This window comes from Callithrix jacchus, chromosome 17 (assembly GCF_049354715.1).
Source record: "Callithrix jacchus isolate 240 chromosome 17, calJac240_pri, whole genome shotgun sequence".
Lineage (NCBI taxonomy): Eukaryota > Metazoa > Chordata > Mammalia > Primates > Cebidae > Callithrix > Callithrix jacchus.
The window spans coordinates 80,529,143-80,545,080 of record NC_133518.1 but is presented as its reverse complement, the minus strand read 5'-3'; the positions used below and the strand labels follow the sequence as shown (position 1 = coordinate 80,545,080).

Here is a 15,938-nt window from a genome sequence, read left to right as displayed (position 1 = left end):
CTCAGCTCACGGCAACCTCCACCTCCTCACTTCAATTTATTCTCATGCCTTAGTCTCCTGAGTAGCTAGGATTACAGGCATGCGCCCCCATGCTGGGCTAATTTTTGTATTTTTTGTAAAGGCAAAGTTTTACCATGTTTGCCAGGACGGTCTTGAACTCCTGGCTTCAAATGATCTGTCTGCCTCAGCCTCCCAAAGTGCTGGAAATAAAGGTGTGATTCACCACGACTGACCCACTTGTATACTGTTAAATGTCATTATACTTCTCTGACTTGTCAGCTTAGCTTTGACTTGCTCTGTTGCCCGTCTGCCATGCTCTCAGTGAACTTCCACTTTCTTTTCCCTTCCTCTCAATTTTTGTTGTATCATCTCTACATTGTGAGGACATATAATATTTACATTCTGTTCTGTCATCCTCACATTTTTTAGTTTCACAGTTTAAATATATTTGAAATTCAAAGATTCCCAGTAATCTCTCAGTCAGCTGAAATTAATGATTTAATAATTTCCTCAAGAAAGACTCATGGAATAATTTTCCTAAATTTTTGTCATGTCAAATATGTTAGTCTCTAGCCCGTACAGTAAACAAAATTTAGCTAGATGTACAATTCTCAGTTTACGTTTTTCTTTGGAATATTGAAGTGTTGCTTTAGAGAAGCTTAAAGTCATGACATTTTTCTTATATAAGTGATTTGATTTTTTGCTTGGCTGCTCAAATTCTTCCTTTATCAAGTCCAATAACTAACAGGTCTTGGTATTTACCTTTCACTACATTTTCAGAAAACTTTCATTCTAACAGATGGGTACTCTACTGGTTTTGTTTAAATAACAAATTTGAGAGTCATTGATCTAGACAAATGGCAGAAGATGGGGGAGAAATACAAGTGAAGGGTTAAGATAGTAATGAGATTACATGAGATATGTGTGAGATTGCTTGCCTGAAGAGATTGGTATATTAGCTGGTTCAGGTGGATGAGGTACTATTTTATATTGAATGAGACCTGGGTTCATGGTTCTGCCACTCCTAAGCAAGCACCCAGGGTTTTCATCTGTAAAATGGGGACAGCATCATTTTACATTTACGGGATTAAATAAAATACTGTAAAGGACTTAGCATAGCACCCAGTGCATTAGTAAGCTCAATAGATGGTTGCTGTTTCCATTGTTACTGCAGTAACTGGGAATGCAGCAGAACAGGAGACACGTGAGCCTTGCCTTCAGAATTTATAGTCTAGCAGGGAAGGCTGGCATTAAATAAGTGATTACCATCGTAGGGGCCAAGGGAAGTCTTTCCCTTCACCCTCTGAAGGTTTACTGAAAAATCAACTGGCAAAAGGCAGATTAATAAGGCATGGAATTATTTTAATGTGTGTATCATGGGGGAATGGCAGAATGATTACTCAGTAACCCAAGAGGATACATGTTTATACCCTTCATCATAGGGGAAGTGGAGATGGAGGAAATGTGGCAATCCGAGGGACAATCAATTATTTTTAGGGACCTAGAGAACAGGATGGCCTAAGACAAAGTCTGTTTGGCCCACAGAGCAGGTAACAGTTTGTGACAAGTCTGTCCACGTATGTTGACAGATTTTTGTCTCTTCCTGCCATGAGTTAAATTAATGGGAACTCCATGCTGGGTGAGGTGGCTCAGACACCTGTAATCCCAGTCCTTCTGGACGCCCAGGCAGGCGGATCTCTTGAGGTCAGGAGTTTGAGACCAGCCTGGCCAACATGGCAAAACCCCCTCTCTACTAAAAAAAATACAAAAATTACCTGGTCGTGGTGACATGCACCTATAGTCCCAGCTACTCAGGAGTCTGAGGTGGGAGAATCACTTGAACCCAGGAGATCGCGCCACTGCACTCCAGTTTGGGCAACAGAGCGAGACTCTGTCTCAAAAAGAAAAAAACAAACCCTCGGGGAAAGGACCAGGGGTAATTTTTTTTCCCCTTTGGCAGGTCTAGACTTCAAGCAGATAAGGGAGCTTCAAAGAACAGCTTCTTGGTGGGGAGGGAGTAGGAGGTCAGAGAGACCTTGAGGCTGCATCTTCATTCAGTCCAGCATGTCAAAACGTCCTATTCTGGGGTGTTCATTTCTGAGTCCCAGCGCAATAAAGTATGATGAATACTAGGTATAGGATGCAACAGGAACGCCCAGCTGGGGACCTGACCCAGGGCTGGGCTCGGACAAAATCTCCCTGAGGAAACGATGTTCTGCTTTAGGAGATAGTACGTTGGTTTTGCACTGAGAGTGAGAGTCCGTGGCTTAATGTTGGAGGTTACTGGAGTGTTGACGTGTGTGATTGCTTCCATGCCTCTCCTCCAGTTGTCTGAGGGCATGATGGCCTTTCTTATCCAAAGCACCTGGCACACAGAAGTGTTCAGTGTTTCTTAAATTAACTACGAGTAGAATAAGAAGGGTTGAGGCTTCTACATTGAGGATCCTACTGTCCCTAGAAGGTGCTATTTCTAGTTAATGAACAACAGTGACCTCTGGTGGTAAGAGTTGGAATTTGACTCCATACTTAAAATCCCCCTAAATAAACTCAACTTCGGAATCACAGACAGATTTTTGGAGTGGAAGGAGTGTTGTTAATGTAGGCCATGCTTCTTGCCTCACAGATGAAAAACTGCTGCTCAGTTTCAGGGACCTGAAGTTTAGGCTGTCTACCCATGTAAATCTATAGTTCATCACATCATAGCTACCAGACCAGAACAACACTGAGTGAATATCAAGTATTTTAAAGTTCTCGTGTCATAGTGGAGATTCAGGTATTATTTAGACACTTGGTTCCATTTGCAAGCTGTTTGACTAGAATAGGGACATTTGGGAGAGGCAGCTGAGACATGCACCCTGCCTGGTTTGCAACTTTATCAGTGAATGATTTATCTGACATGAGTTCATGGAAGAGCCCACACTGCTCATGAATCTAGTTGCCTTCTTAGAGAAAAGAGAGCCTACTTTCGCCTTAGTCATTGTATGAAGCAAAAGAAAGAATTTTTTTAGCAAGACAAAAGTTAGAAAAATTTCCCCTAAATTCAGTCGTAATGAGTGAGTCGAGGGCGGAGGCCAGTGTGCAGTTGGTCCCTTCGGAGGAAGCTAGGAACAGGTCCCTGCTGCAGTATTTGGAGCTTCTTACAACGTTGGTGTTAGGTCTTTTCCTATCCTGAATGTAATTCTGAAGTGTTAGAGACTGAATAAAATTTTGCCATCACACCTTTGAGTCATGGTCCTTACCTAGTCTCAGCTTGTCTACAACCACAGCTGTTGTCTGCCCCATGGCGCCCCTTCTACCTCACTCATTTCTGTCAACGATGACCCCCTGAGCTCAAACCTTCTGGCCTCAAGTGGTCTTCCCACCACAGAAGCCCAAGAAGTTGGACTACAGGTGTGGGCCAGCACGCCCAGCGGATACTTGTGTTTTTTGTAGAGACTGGATTTCACCATGGTGGGCAGGGTGGTCTCCACCTCCTGAGCTCAAGCAATCCTCCTGCCTCAGTCTCCCAAAGTGCTGGGATTACAGGCATGAGCCACTGCACCTGGCCTAGGTATGTATTTTTTAATTGAGACTGGGTCTTGCTCGGTCACCCAGGCTGGAGTGCAGTGGCGTGATCATACCTCACTGCAGCTATCTCCTGGGCTCAAGCAATCCCCCCCGCCCCGCCTCAGCCTCCCGAGTAGCTGGAACTGTAGGTGCACACCACCACACCTGGCTAATTGCTTCAGCCTTTGTAGAAAGGAAGCTGCGGAGCTTCCCACATACAAATGGTCTTTCCTGTGGAAGTGGTAAATACTAGTAAGTGCACAGAAATTGGGGACCTAGTTAATGAGAGAAATGAATAATTACCAGGATCAGTTTACTTTCATCCGAATGTTTTGAAGGACCATGATGTGAGCCAAGAATGGAATTGAGAAATTTGAGGGTAAAATAAAAATACATGAGCAACGTCATGCTGAAGGCTCGGCGGAGAGCCAGGCTAGACCTCACATACCAGAGAGGCCCCTGGGTAATAAGGACTGACGAATCTGGCAGAACATTGAGTTTTCTGTTAAAGTCAATATATGATGAATGAGACCACGTGTATACAAACACATCTTAGACAAAATAGTTCCATGGATAAAATAAGTGACTGTAGCCAAAATGGTGTGAAACTAAAATGTGCTGGAGGAGACTGGGAGGCTGTTAGCTACCAAAGCCCAAATCCATGGCAGGTTGTGGAGGCAGAGCTTCCAGCAAGAAGGGCTTGAACCTGGAGAAAATGAACAATTTTTATCTATATAGGGCTCCTGATTGTGAAGTAGAACAATTTAAAAAGGCTTAACTCTGGGCCAAAGACATCTCTAGGCAGTTTGTTTCTGTTTGTTCTGAATGCATGCTCACAGTATCTTTCTGATGACTCTTGTAGCTGGGAAGGGAGAGCCCCTGAACATGGCTCACAACCCACAGATATAAACGAGTGGCTTAGTGTTCCTGGTTTACATGTCAGTTACGTGTGACTGGTGTAAGTCTAGCCCCAAGAGATACTCATGGTAAAATGACCAGATTGGATCTGGGGCCTGCAAAGCTGAGGTCTAGAATGAGAGCTGTGAAATGGAGAGAGCCAAAAGAGGCCTTTGTTTTAAGCTGTAGTAAAACTTGCTTCCAATAACAGGCAAAACAGCGAAATCTGCAGTAATATGTATGACTACTAAAATAATAAAGATAACCAAAGAATAGTTCACATTTACAAAGCACTTCCGTGACCTATTTGACTTTCATGATAATGAAGGTACTATTATTATTTTGGGAAGAATGTTGAGGTCTGTGACTTGGCTAATGTCAGCGTCAAAACTCAGGCATTCCCACTTCTGACTGTTCAATTCATTGGGTTTCTCATAGTAAGAGTAGGACCGCCACTTATGTTGCGTTTACTTGTTTGTGGGCGAGAGAATTTCAGTGAGGGGAATCTATTTGGTGACTATTATCATTAAGAGAAATAAGCAAGGGTGGGCCGGGCGCAGTGGCTCACACCTGTCATCCCAGCACTTTGGGAGGCCGAGGCGGGTAGATCACGAGGTCAAGAGATCAAGACCATCCTGGTCAACATGGTGAAACCCCGTCTCTACTAAAAATACAAAAAATTAGCTGGGCGTGGTGGCGCCTGCCTGTAATCCCAGCTACTCGGGAGGCTGAGGCAGGAGAACTGCCTGAACCCAGGAGGCGGAGGTTGCGGTGAGCCAAGATCGCACCATTGCACTCCAGCCTGGGTAACAAGAGCCAAACTCCGTCTCAAAAAAAAAAAAAAAAAAAAAAAAAGCAAGGGTAAAGGTCCCGCTTTAGAGTTGGGACTACATGGAACTGTGGGGAGAATCTAATTTAGGGATTAGGGAACAAAAGCCGTTAGACCCCCCCCCAAGTATGCTCAGCAGATTTTAAAGCTTTATTGCGGTAAATATACATATAGAAATTACCATTTTAACCATTTTTAAGTGTACAATACAGTGGAACTAAGTACACTCAAACGCTGTGCAGCCACCACCACCGTCCACCGCAAGTCTTTCCATCCGCCCAAACAGAAACTCCATGCCCTTTAAGAATAACTTTCAGTTGGATGTGGTGGCTCACACCTCTAACCCTAGCACTTGGGAGGTGGAGGCAGGTAGATCGGTTGAGCCCAGGAGTTCATTACAACATAGCAATGAATACCATCTTTACAAAAATACAAAAATTAGCTCGGTGTGGTGGTGCCAGCCTGTGGTCCAACACCTGAGGATGCTGAGGTAGAAAGACCACTTCAGCCCAGGTGCTTGAGACTGTAGCGAGCTGTCATCGTGCCACTGCACTCTGGCCTGGGCAATACAGCAAGACCCTGTCTCAAAAACAAAAACCGCAAAACCTCTCTACTTCCCCCTTCTTCCACTCCCTAGCAACCTCCGTTCTACTTTCTGTCTCTATGAATTTGTTCATCTGGGTACCTAATATACATGTAATCATACAATGTTGCCCTTTGTGTCTGGCTTATTTAACGTAGCATAACGTTTTCAAGGTTCAACCAGAATTCCGAATGCCGTTCTTTGCTAAGGAATACTCCACTGAATATATGTACCACATTTTCTTACCCATTCATCTGTTGACGGTCGCTTGGGTTGCTTCTACCGTCTGATTACTGTGAATAACAGTGCCATGAACGTTGGCATACAATTATCTGTTTGAGTCCCTTCTTTATTTTTTGTTATTTTTTTGTAGAGACGGGGTCTTGCTGTGTTGATCAGGCTGGTGTTGAGTTCCTGACTTCAAGCAGTTTTTCACCTCAGTCTCCCAAAGAGCTGGGATTACAGGCATGAGCCACTGTGTCTGGCCAAGTCCCTTCTTTCAACCCCCTCTTTTTTTTAAGATGGGAGTCTCTGTCGCCCAGGCTGGAGTGCAGGGTGGGATCTGGGCTCATTGCAACCTCTGCCTCCCGGGTTCAAGCGATTCTCTTACCTCAGCCTTCGGAGTAGCTGGGATTATAGGCACCTGCCACCACGCCTGGCTAATTTTTGTATTTTTTCAGTAGAGGTGGGGTTTTGCCACATTGGTCAGGCTGGTTTGGAACTCCTGATCTCAGGTGATCCACCCACCTTGGCCTCCCAGAATGTTGGGATTACAGGTGTGAGCCACTGCGTCCGGCTCCCTTCTTTCAAATCTTTTGGGCATATGCTTAGAAGTGGAACTGTAAGTCATATGGCAATTCACTGTTTAACTTGAGGAACCGCCAAACTGTTTTATACAGTGGATATACCATTTTACATTCCCACCAGCCATGCATAAGGGTTCCAAATGCTTCACATCCTGGCAAACACTTGCTGTTTTCCATTTTTTGGATAATATCCATCTTAATGAGTGTGAAGTGGTATCTCACTGTGGTTTTGGTTTGCATTTCTCTAATGGTTAGTGCTGTTGGGCCTGCTGTCATGTGCTTATCTGTTGTGTGTGTATCTTCTTTGGATTAATGTCCGTTGAATTCCTTTGCCCATTTTTGAATCGGGTTTTGTTGCTGAGTTAGCTCATCTGATTTTTGACAAAAGTGCAAAAGCAATTCAATGGAGGAAGCATAGCCTTCCAACAAATGGTGCTGGGCCAACGGGACATCATAGGTGAAAAAGCAAAAAAGAACCTTGACCTAAACTTCACACCTTATATAAAAATGACATCAAAATAAATCATGGGCATAAAACACTAACACTTTTATAAAAATGGTGGGAAATCTTTAGGACCCAGGGCTAGGCAAAGAATTCTTAGACTTCACATCAAAAGCACAATCCATAGAAGAAGGAATTGATAAATTGGACCTTGTCAAAAAGGCTTTTGTTCTGTGAAAGCCCAAGTGAAGAGGATTAAAAGACCAACTACAGATTCAGAGAAAGTGTTTGCAAACCACGTATCCAACAAAGGACTAGTATATAGAATATATAAAGAATTCTCAAAACCCGACAGTTAGAAATTGAGCAAAAGAGACGAACAGACACTTCTCCCAAGAAAATATACAGATGGCAAGTAAGCACATGAAAAAGATGTTCAGTATTCCTCATGTACATGAGAACCACAATGAGGTATCACTATACACCTATTAAAATAACAAAAAAATAGTGACAACACCAATGCTGGCAAGGTGGTGGAGAAATTGGATCACTCAAACATTTCTGGTAAGAATGTAAAGTGGAATCGTCTGGAAAACAGCTTTGGCAATTTCTTCTAAAACTAGATATGCAATTACCATACTACACAGCAACTGCACTCCTCCATAGGAATGAAAACATATGCTCACACAAAAACCTATACATGCACATAACAGCTGAATCATCATTGCTGCTAACTGGAAACAACCCAGATGTCCTCCAGTGGGTAAGTGGCTAAACAAACTGTACATTCATACTAGAACGGCTCAGCAATAAAAAGGAATGGATAATTGATACACAACTTGGATGAATCTCCCAGGAACTATTCTGAGTTTTTAAAATTCATCCTAAAAAGTCTACATGCTGCATTATTTCATTTGTATAACATTTTTGAAATGACAAAAGTTTAGAAATGGAGGACCAACGTGGTTATAAAGGGTTAGGGTTAGGGCAGGAGGAAGGAGGGAGGCATACATAGTTATAAAAGGACAGCAGAGAGATCCTTGTGACAGTATTTGGTTTTTTTTTTTTTTTTTTTTTTTTTTTGAGACAGAGTCTCACTCTGTCCCTCAGGCTGGAGTGCAGTGGTACAATCTCAGCTCACTATAGCCTCAACCTCCTGAGGTCAAGTGATTCTTATGCCTCAGCCTCCCGAGTAACAGGGATTACAGGTGTCCACCACCATGCCTGGCTAATTTTTATTATTTTTACTAGAGACAGGGTTTCGCTATCTTGGCCCGGCTGGTCTTGAACTCCTGGCCTTAAGTGATCTGCCCACCTCGACATCCCAAAATGCTGGCATTATAGGTGTGCATGAGCCACTGTGCCTGGCCAGTATTTGGTATCTTGATGGTTGCGGGTACACAAACCAACACATGATAAATCAAAAGAAAAGGACAGTTAAATTGGAGAAATCTAAAGAGGAGTAGGTTGTATCGATGTCAATATCCTGGTTATGACATTATACTTAAGTTCTGCTAAATGTTATCTTTGTGGGGAACTGGAAGAGTATACAGGGGATCTCTATTATTTCTTACAACTGCATGTGATTCTATAATAATCTCAATACAATTTCAAATTAAAAAGCAAACAATACAAAGAGCAGTATCCTGCAGATACTTCTGGCTAGAGAAATAAGTGGGCTGGAATTAACAAACATCTGTATACCCTACATGAGGAAATGCCGGTGACCCAGATTGGATTATCCAGCTTCTTGGATAATAAAATGTCAAGCTTATAAACTAAAGAAAATTCTCAAGAGAATTTTGGGCAGAAAAAAAAATGGCATGAGAGCCTTAGTGACGACAGTGGAAAAGTAACAAACCTAGAGGAAAATCATCCCTGGTTTTGAAAACATCGGTTACTGCATGAATGATATCCTCGTCAAAAATAACCCTTGAATTGCTGAAGCAAATGTGGCCTCCATTCCCAGACTTTCTAATGCTCATTCCAATTCGTGTGTTCTGAAATTCTCCTGCGTCCTAAACTTTCTCACAGCATGTTCTTACTTTTTTTTTGAGACGGAGTTTCGCTCTTGTTACCCAGGCTGGAGTGCAATGGCGCGATCTCGGCTCACTGCAACCTCCGCCTCCTGGGTTCAGGCAATTCTCCCGCCTCAGCCTCCTGAGTAGCTGGGATTACAGGCACGCGCCACCATGCCCAGCTAATTTTTTGTATTTTTAGTAGAGACGGGGTTTCACCATGTTGAGCAGGATGGTCTCGATCTCTTGACCTCGTGATCCACCCGCCTCGGCCTCCCAAAGTGCTGGGATTACAGGCGTGAGCCACCGCGCCCGGCCCAGAACCACTTATAAGGTTTCTATTTCGGTCTTGTTTTAGTGCCTTGTTTGAAATAAACACAACTTAATTGATTTACTTCGCTGTACTGCGTCCTGCTTCCTTCACTCACCATCGTAGCACGGCCTTCCTCCACATCGTTTGACATTTTAGATATATCTGAATAGCTACTATCAATTTCATGGTGGGATCGTTCGCTTTGTAACTCCCCAGCAGGAGAGCGGAATGCACGTCTCTGTGCAGAACGTTTGGTCCACAAAACTTTTAAAAAATCTCCAGCGCACTGGGGATGCTGCTCACTGGGACCCAGCCCCGCGCGCCGTCAACGCCTCCGTCACTTTCAGAACTCTTGGCGCCCCTCGGCCCCCGTAGGGACGCGTTGACGTAAGACGCGCTGAGGACGCGCGAGGGACGACGCTGGTTTCCCTGGTGACGGTTGCCAGGGCAGCGCGTGCCGGCGTCCGGAAGAAGTTGCCTAGCCGCTGCAGGGAGAGGTGGAGAGAGACCGCGGTAAGTGCCAGGGAGGGCGGAAGGGCCGGGCCGGAGCCGGGAGAGCCCGAGCTGCCAGGAGCGCGGGCCCGATCCTGAGCGCACACCCCGGCCCGAGCGCGCTGCCTCTGGCCCCCACAGGACTGAGGACTCGCCAGAGGGAGTTCCCCTCCAAGCTCAGACTCCAGCCCGGGAACCAGATCCTCACCGCGGCCCCATCCCAAACCTTCCCTCCGTAGATGCTAGCAGGCTTCAGGGCGCCAAACTAGGCGTCCGCGGGCGTCTCCGCCACACCTCCAGGCCCCCAGCCTGTTGTTGAGAATACTCGAAAAGAACACAGTAAAAGCAGAAAGAGAAGGAGAGAGAAAGAGAAAAGCAATGAAACAAAGAGGCAGACCCATGGGGCAAGGGGCCTCAGTCTTTCCTCACTGGGCCCTGTCACCTGTGTACTCAACAGCCCTTGGGATCTTGCTTCCTCCCAGGACTCCTGAGTGTGGCTGCCACGCTTCCCACTCCCTGTCCTCCCTGGCTCTAAGTCCTGCCTGGGCCAAGAGTTCTTTCCATGCAGCTCTAGCCTTTACTTTTTTCTTTTTTTAGACGGAGTCTCACTCTATCGCCCAGGCTGGAGTGCAGTGGTGCGATCTCAGCTCACTGCAACCTCTGCCTCCCGGGTTCAAGCGATTCTCCTGCCTCCGGCCCTCGAGTAGCTAGGATTACAGGCACCTGCCACCACCCCTGGCTAATTTTTGTATTTTTAGTAGACATGGCCAGGCTCGTCTCGAACTCCTGACCTCAGGTGATCCGCCCACCTAGGCCTCCCAAAGTCCTGCGATTACAGGCATGAGCTATCGTTCCCGGCCTAGCCTTTACTTTTAAAAGAAAATGAATAGACTTAAAGCAGATTTATGGAAGCATTGAACAGAAAACAGTTCAGAAAACCTTCCATATTCCCGTTTTCTCTGTTGTTAACATCTTCTACGTTGCATTGGAGTGGTACATTTGTTACCATTGGTACAACTATATTGACATGTTTTTACTAAAGTTTATAGTTTACATTCAGGTTCATTTGTTGTTGTTTTGAGACAGAGTCTCACTTGGTCACCCAGGCTGGAGTTCAGTGGCATGATCATGGCTCACTGCAGCCTGGAACCCCTGGACTCAAGCAGTCCTCCCACCTCAGACTCCTGAGTAGCTGGGAACACAGACACATGCTACCATGCCTGGCTAATTTAAAAAAAATTTTGGTAGAGATATTGTCTTGCTATGCTACCAGGCTGATCTCAAGCTCCTGGCCTCAAGTGGTCCTCCCACCCTGGCTTCCTCGAGTGTTGACATTAGAGCTGAGTCACCACACCTGGCCAGCGTTCATTGCTTTAGGTTCTACAGGTTTACAAGTTTTGCTAAATGTGTAATGCTATGTATCCACCATTAAAGTACATGGAACACTTTCACTTCCCTAAAAACCCCCAAGGCTTTACTGTTCATTCCTCCTCCCTGCCAGTCCCTGGAAACCACTGACATTTTTCGTTTAGAAGGGATTCACGGGCCGGGCACGGTGGCTCAAGCCTGTAATCCCAGCACTTTGGGAGGCCGAGGCGGGTGGATCACGAGGTCAACAGATCGAGACCATCCTGGTCAACATGGTGAAACCCTGTCTCTACTAAAAATACAGAAAATTAACTGGGCATGGTGGCGCGTGCCTGTAATCCCAGCTACTCAGGAGGCTGAGGCAGGAGAATTGCCTGAACCCAGGAGGCGGAGGTTGCGGTGAGCCGAGATCGCGCCATTGCACTCCAGCCTGGGTAACAAGAGCGAAACTCCGTCTCAAAAAAAAAAAGAAGGGATTCACAACCACCGATATCTTTTACTTCTCTATAATTTCGCCTTTTCCGGATTATACAGTTTGCAATTATATCGTTTGTAGACTTTTCAGACTGGCTTCCTCACTTAGCAACACACGTTTAGGTTACTTTCGTGTCTTTTCGTGGCTTGATAGCTCATTTCATCACTGAATAATATTCCCTGGTATGAGTGTACCAGGTTATCTCCTCACCTGCTGAAGTACATCGGTTTTTTTTTCTGATTTTTTATAATTATGAGTAAAACTATGAACATTTCCTGGCAGGTTTTTGTGTGGACATATTGCTCAGCTCATTTGGGTAAATATGATAACTGGGTAATATGGCAAGACTGTTTAGCTTTGAAAAGATGACCCAAAAAAGCCCACACAAAGCAGCTTTTCCCTCTTGCGTTCCCACCAGTAATAAATAGGAATGCCTGTTGCTTCACATTCTTGCCGTGATTTGATGTTGTCAATGTTTTGGATTCTAGCCGTTCTGATAGGTGTGTAACGACATCTCATTTTTGTTTTGATTCGCAGTTTCCTAGTGGCATATGATGCTGAACATCTTTTCATATGTCTCTTTACCGTCCATATTTCTTTTTTGTTGAGGAGTTTGTTCAGGTCTTTTGCCCTCTGGACGACGAAGTTTCACTCTTGTCATCCAGGCTAGAGCGCAATGGCGCGATCTCAGCTCACCACACCCTTCCGGGTTCAAGCTATTCTCCTGCCTCAGCCTCCTGAGTATTGGGGATTACAGGTGCCCGCCACCATGCCCAGCCAATTTTTGTATTAGTAGAGAAGGGGTTTTGCCATGTTGGCCAGGCTGGTCTTGAACTCCTGACCTCAGGTGACCTACCCACCTCAGCCTCCCAAAGTGCCGGGATTACAGGCATGAGCCACCGCTCCCAGCCTCTTTTCATTTTCTTAACAGTATCTTTCACAGAGTAGAAGTTTATAATTTTAATGAGGTTGAATTTACCAATTTGTTTTTCTTTCATGTATCATGCATGCTTTTGGTATTATATATGAAAACTCATAGCCAAGCCCAAGGTCAGCTAGATTTTCTCCTGCGTTACATTTAGGTATATAATCCATTTTGAGTTAATATTTGTGACAGGTATAAGGTCTGCGTCTAGATTCACTTTTTCACATGTGAATATCCGTTGTTCCAGCACCACTGCCTTTCTTTCTTTGTCGACGATCAGTTGACTCTCTTTCTATGGCTCTCTCTCTGGGCTCTTCATTTGGTTTCATTGATTCATTGGTCTGTTTCTTCACCAACACCGCACTGTCGTAATTACTGTCATTTTATAGTAAGTCTTAAGGTCAGGTAGTGTCAGTTTTCCACCTTTGTTCTTCTTTAATATTGTGTTGGATATTCTGGATCTTCTGCCTCTCCACATAAACTTTAGAATCATTTTGTCAATATCCATACGGTAATTTGCTGGGATTTCTTTTTTTTCTTTTCCCCGGCAGGTGAGTCGTTACACACTCCTTAGTGGATTCCAGCTTCCACGACCGCCATCCTGGTGCTGGGATTTCTGTATTGTGATTGCATTCACTCTGTAGATCAAGTTGGGAAGAACTGACATCCTAACAATATTGATTCTTCCTATTCATGTTCATGAGATAACGTGAGATAATTTGTTTAGTTCTTGATTTTATCAGAGGTTTATATTTCTCCTAATATAGATCTTACACATATTAGGTATAATCCCAGCACTTTGGGAGGCCAAGGCGGGCGGATCACGAGGTCGGGAGATCGAGACCATCCTGGTCAACTTGGTGAAACCCTGTCTCTACTAAAAATACAAAAAATTAGCTGGGCATGGTGGTGCGCGCCTGTAGTCGCAGCTACTCAGGAGGCTGAGGCCGGAGAATTGCCTGAACCCAGGAGGCAGAGGTTGCGGTGAGCCGAGATCGCGCCATTGCACTCCAGCCTGGGTAACAAGAGCGAAACTCCGTCTCAAAAACAGAAAAAAGATTTATACCCATGTTTCTCCATTTTTGCGTTAATATATATGGTCTCACATTCTTAACTTCAGTTTTCCATTGCTTATTGCTAGTATGTGGCAAAGCATTTGACTTCTGTATATTAACCTTACTTATGGCAACCTGGCTACAATGACTTATTAGTTCCAGGAGTTTTTTTTTTTTTTTTTAATAGATTCTTTGAGATTTTCTACATAGACAATCAGTCATCTGCAACCAAGGCGATTTTATTTCTTCCTTTCCAATATATATATATACATACATTTTATTTCCTTTTCTTGTCTTATTCCGTCAGGTAGAACTTCTAGTATGATGTTAAGTGAGAGTGGAGAGAAGGGACATCTTGTCACGTCCGTAGTCTTAGGGGGAAAGCGTGTAGTTTCTCACTGCCAAGTATGATGGTAGTGATATGTTTTTTGTAGACGTTCTTTATCAACTTGAAGAAGTCTCCTCTATTCCTAGTTAGAGTTTTTTATCATGAACAAGCATTGGATTTGGTCAAATGCTTTTTCTGTGTCTATGAATATGATTGTGTGAATCGTGTGACTTTTCGTTAGCCTGTTGAGGTGAGAGGTTACATTAACTGATTTTCTGATGTTAAACCAGCCTTGCCTACTTAACTCCTATTTGGTCATGTGGTTTAATTATTCAAATACATCGTTGGATTCAATTTGCTAATATTCTTGGAGGTGCAGGATTTTTTTTTTTTTGAGACAGGATCACACTGTCACCCAGGCTGGGTGTTGCAGTGGTGCAATCATGGCTCACTGCAGTCAGAGGGAGATTTGGGAATTACGTTCCCTCCATTCACTTGACTGGCCAGTTGAATTCTTTCTTTTCTGCAACACCTGCTGTTTTCAGCGTGTTGGTTTTCTGGACAGCAGGCAAGATGAACCTGTCAGGCTGTTACATGCTCCAGCTGCCTCCTCTGCCTCCTCCTCCTCCTTCCCTCTCTCCCCCTCCTCACTCTGCACCTTGTCTTCATCCTGCTTTGTCCACACTCCAGGTCTATACCACCTGAGGCTCCAGCTCAGACTTCCCTTCTGAGTCCCAGACCCACCCAGCAACTCAGCCAGCCAGCTGCCCACCCAGCATCTCAGAGTCCACCACCTTGTCTGCAGCGTGGAAAACTGGTCCTCTGTCAGGGCCTGCTCTCTCCCCAATCACTCAAACTCAACACAGCCCAGGTTCCTCCCCTCTCCTTCTCTGCATACCTGCCTTCAGTCCCTTCCATTTGGCAGCAATTCGTGTTCCCCCTTCTCCATCTCTACAGGAGCAGTTTTGATTTAGGCCCGCATGCCTTCCCAGAGACCCCTCCTTGCTAGGCCCTTTGCCTCCAGCTCTGTGGAAGGCAGGGGTGATCCTATGTGCACCCTCAGAACATCCCCAATGCCTCAGGATAAAGTCCAGGCTCCTTGGCTGGGCAGATCAGATGCTCCTTCTGGTGCCTCCCCAAATCTGCCCTGCTTCGCTGGGCAGATCAGACGCTCCTTCTGGTGCCTCCCCAAATCTGCCCTGCCCTCTGGCCATTCTGAATCCATCATAGTTCCCCACACCCATCACATTCTCTGCATCTGTTCTTCACACGTTACTGTGTTCGTTCATTCAGTGACAGTTCTCCGAACCTTAGTTGAAGGCCTGTTCTGGGCAAGATGCTGAGAATTAGCAAATGAATAAGATATTATTAGGACCCCTGCTTTTAAGAGGTCTCTTTGTAAAGGGAAGTAATGTAAATAAAATTGTTGTGAACTGAACGCGAGCCCGGGAATCTCGTCCAGCGAGAGGGTCCCAAACCTGGAAGAGAGCGCGCGCCGGAAAAAAGGAGATAGAAAAGGCGAGGTCTGGAGGGCTACATGCGCTATGCTCATGCAGCAATTTTATTTTTGCAATGTGTTTCATTATATACTTTTCTGAAGTTAAAGTTGTTTACACCAGATTAACGTACTTAAGTTACAGTAAGCAAGTTACACCCAGTAAGTAAGTTAAGCTCAGTAAGTAGGCTACGCCCAGCAAGTAGGTTACTTCCAGTAAGTAGGTTACGCCCAGTAGGTCAAGGTAAGTAGATTACAGTCACGCCCTGTAAGCCATGGTAAGTAAGTTACAGTTACGCCCTGTAAGTTACCGTAAGTTACAGTCACGCCCTGTAAGTTACAGTCACGCCCTGTAAGCCATGGTAA

The 15,938-nt window shown here is 44.9% G+C and overlaps 1 protein-coding gene across 4 annotated transcripts in view; it reads left to right on the top strand.

The window, feature by feature from the left end:
• The first annotated feature begins 9,878 nt into the window (after positions 1-9,878).
• Positions 9,879-15,938, top strand: part of CCDC13 (coiled-coil domain containing 13) — a 76,221-nt gene continuing 70,161 nt past the window's right edge. For all 4 annotated transcript variants that reach the window (XM_054247057.2, XM_078354783.1, XM_035278662.3 and 1 more), the window contains exon 1: positions 9,879-9,947. The gene's annotated coding sequence lies outside the window, so the exon portion shown is untranslated. The remainder of the gene's footprint in view (positions 9,948-15,938) is intronic.